Source organism: Apus apus, chromosome 25 (genome assembly GCF_020740795.1).
Source record: "Apus apus isolate bApuApu2 chromosome 25, bApuApu2.pri.cur, whole genome shotgun sequence".
In the NCBI taxonomy this organism is placed as follows: Eukaryota; Metazoa; Chordata; class Aves; order Apodiformes; family Apodidae; genus Apus; species Apus apus.
In genome coordinates this window covers 5,919,957-5,923,868 of record NC_067306.1, presented here as the reverse complement: position 1 = coordinate 5,923,868, position 3,912 = coordinate 5,919,957, and the positions used below count along the sequence as shown (strand labels likewise).

General features: G+C 51.8%; 1 pseudogene; it reads right to left on the bottom strand.

The window, feature by feature from the left end:
* Positions 1-2,587: 2,587 nt before the first annotated feature.
* LOC127394277 (feather keratin Cos1-1/Cos1-3/Cos2-1-like) lies at positions 2,588-3,436 on the bottom strand (annotated as a pseudogene).
* Positions 3,437-3,912: the final 476 nt, after the last annotated feature.

The following is a 3,912-nucleotide window of genomic DNA, read 5'->3' as shown; positions in this document are numbered from 1 at the left end:
GAGGATACGCTCAATCCCTCTGTCCATGTCTCCAACAAAGATGTTGAACGACACTGGTCCCAGTACCGACCCCTGAGGAACACCAGTCGTCACTTGCCTCCATTTGGACACTGAACCATCGACCACAGCTCTCTGGCTGCAGCCGTCCAGGTAATTACTTATCCACCAAGTGATCCATCTGTCAGGTCTATGTCTTGTCAGTTTGGAGACCAGGATGTCACGTGGGACGGTGTCAAATGCCTTGCACAAATCCAGGTAGATGACGTCAGTTGCTCTGCCGTTATCCACCATGTCTGTAGCCATGCCATAGAAGCCATCAAATTGGCCAGGCATCATTTGCCCTTAGTGAAGCCGTGTTGGCTGTCACCAATCAGCTCCTTATTTTCCATGTGCCTCAGCAGATTTTCCAGGAGGATCTGTTCAATGATCTTGCCCGGCACAGAGGTGAGACTTGACTGGTCTGCAGTTACCCGGGTCTTCCTTATTCCCCATTGTAAAAATAGGGGCAATATTTCCCTTTTTTTCAGTGGGGGGGAACCTCACCAGACTGCCATGACCTCTCAAATATGATGTTGCAGAGGCCTGCAACTGCATCCGCCAGCTCTCTCTGGACCCGGGGATGGGCTCCAGCAGGTCCCATAGACTCGTGCACCTTCAGGTTCTTCAGGTGGTCCCGAACCTGCTCTTTTCCTACAGTGTGTGGGGGGTGCTTTGTTCTCCCAGTCCCTGCTCACACCTGCTGTGGCCTTTGTGATGAGGCTGGAGCACTTGCCAGAGAAGACCGATGCAAAGAAGTATTTGAGAACCTCAGCCTTCTCAATATCCTGCATAGCTAGGTCTCCTGTTTCCTTCAGCTGAGAGCCTACATTTTCCTTGGTTTTCTTTATATCCCCAACATACTATAGAAGTTTTTCTTATTGCTCTTTACATCCCTGGCAAGATTTACTTTCATCTGCGATTTGGCCCTTTTTACCTGATCCCTAGCTTTCATGGGCCCCTCTTCCCTCCAGGATGTTATCCCACGACACTCTCAAGCCGATCCCTGAAGAGGCTGAAATCTGCCCTCCTCAAGTCAAGGGCAGTGAGCTTTCTGTGAGCCCTCCTTGCTGCCCTGAGGACCTTGAGCTCCACCATTTCATGGTCGCTAGACCTGAGGCTGCGTTTGAGCTTAGCATCCCTCACCAGCCTTTCCTTGTTGGTGAGAACAAGGTCCAGCACAGCACCTCTCCTTTTTGTTTTGTCCATTAGTTGGAAAACTAATTTCCCAAGCCTTCCTTTTTTCCAGGGAGATAACCCCTCATTCCTTCAGCTCTTCCTCAGAGGACAGGTTCTCCAGGCCTTTGGGCATCTCTGAAAACTACACAGGACTGACAAGGAAAGTCTTCATTGCTTCTGAAACAATGGTGGTGTAGCAGATCTCCACAAAGGAAACCTCATGAGGAAGAAGAAATACATCAAGGTCTGCAGGTGCAGTTTGCTCCACACAGTGACAATGAGGGGGCCCATTCCCCTCCGGGGCTGGAAGATTCATGGAGAAGATAGTGGCACATGAGGCCGTGGGCCCATCTTGGGAGGTCTGGGAAGCCCTGGAGAATGAAATCACTTACAGGGGACTTCCCCTTTCCAAAAGGAAACAGCTTCCCAGATGAGAGCGAAGGAGCAAAGCTGCGGTGAGTTATATCTAGTCTCTTGTTGTCAGAGGGACAAACCAGCCCCGGTTGACAACTGACGGAACCTATTTAGCCCCGATGAAGGTCTGACCATGCTTGGGCCTGGGCGTGGCTAGTAGAACAGAGCAGAGAGGACCCGGCAGGCTTCTGAGCAACATTTCTGGTTTGCTGGAACAGATCATTGCCATGAAATGGTTGACACTTGTTGCACCTTGTTGTATGTGTGGCAGTTCCTGGGTGCATTTGTTTCCTAATTGCCCCATTCTAAATTGCCTGCCTCAAATGCCCAAGGCGCCTGTTGGCTGTAATGTAGACTGTCACTGGAGATACCATCAAATGTGATGGAGAAGAGGAGAGAACACTGGGTAGGAGCCGCAAAAGTCTTTTCCCAAGGGAGCTAAGCTAGGGTGGGACGCCCACTAAGCAGAGCACTTCTCGGAAGCAATTTTATTTGGTTTATCCGTGAAAGCACAAACTCAACTTACCAAGTTTCCGACGCACAAAATCCACTACAGGGAATCCCACCCTCCCCTTTCTCTACAGTTCCCTTTAGCAGGTTGGAGGAGCTGCTGAAAGAGCACTCGGGGGACTGGACTTGGATACCGCACAACTTTATTGAGTCAAAAGAAGAAAAGGAGGTGGCTCGGAGGGGGCACCAGGGGCAGCCAGTAAGAAGCTGCGGTGAAGCTCTTATAGGGTGTCCTTCTGCCTGCCCTGAGGAGGGAGGGAGGCACACAGGATGCCACTAGGCTGGCAGTGGGAGACAGAGAGAGCAAAGGAAGAGAGAAAGACAAGAGAGTGGAAGAAGAAAACCATGCCACAAAGCTCTAGATGGAATGTTCATGAGCTCTATTGCCTGTCCATCACCATGTTCGGAGGTCTCAGGAGGTTATTGCCAGGGGACGTTTTCAACACCTTTAGCAGGGGGGGCATCTGCTGCCACAGCAGCGGCTGGCAATGCAGGAGAGGTCACAGCACCCAGAGTTGATGGGCACTCCGTCACAGCTGAGGATGCTGCCAACAGCAGCAGAGGTGGAGGAGCCCACCACGGTGTTCTGTGGGAAGGAGCTGAGGATGGGGCCGGGCAGGGTCACCACCACGGGGGAGGGCTCGATGACTACAACTGAGTTCTGGCACTGCCTGCAACAGGGCTCATTGCAGCTGCTGGCCAGTGGGGTTGGGCCGCAGGGCTGGCAACAAGGCTGGCAGCAGGGCTGGCAGCAAGGCTGGCAGCAGGGCTGGCACTTCTCATTGCAGGACATAACTCTAGGAAAGAAGTGCACCTGGGAGAGGCAGCAGAGACAAGCAGAGTAAAGGGATACATGAGAAGCAGCAATACACCAACCACAGTAGAGCCAAGACCCTCCCTGGCGCATCATTTGCTGGAAATCTCAAAGCCCAGGAGCCACCTCAACAAAGCCGCAGCATCTCTCTAGGAAAGACCTTCTTTCCCTTTGCGTGTCCCATAAGAAGCACCTCCTAGCCTTGGGCTAGGACAGCCCATGTCACCTGAGACACACATCAAACAGAGCCCTGATCTTGAAGGAGGTGGAGAAGAGGCTTCACGCTCACCTGATTCCCAAGGAGAAGGAGGCGAGAGAAGTGGATGAGACAGCTTAGAGCTGGGCTGCCTTTTATAGTAGCCCTGCACTGCCTCAGGCCCAGAGGCAGCCTGTGTGAAAGTAATAATTTTCTGACGAGCTCCTGTCAAATGCAAACCATCCCAGGTAATGGTACGGGCTGTGTCTTGGTTTCCTCCACTGCATCACTGCAATTCATTTCCTGGCTTATGCCACGTGTTTTTGCATATGAAAGCTTCCCAAAGGAGAGGCCTGAGGATTTCCGGAGCTGAAACGCGTCAGCGCAGGCAGAAGACTTGGCTCAAGTGCTGGTGATATCCCCTGCAGACAGGTGATGTGCACGAGTGTCATTCCTGCGGGCTTGCTTGTGACAAAGTTAACAGGAAAAAGGGCACCACTCTCATACTTCTGCTTCAGATGACCAAGGCCTTTGGCCTGCCAGGGAGCAGGAGCAAGCAACTTCATGGATGTCTGGAAGGTTTGTTTCAATTACTGTGGAAGCTCAGGGGAAAAGACCCCGAGTTCTCCCTTGACACCCCTATTTCCCTATTTCTTTGTATTGATTTTTTTTTTTTTTTTTTTTTTTGGGGGGGGGCGGAGGCGGGGGAGTGAACTCTCTTTGAAGCAGCACACTTGCTGAAAATCACAGCAAGTGGACTGAT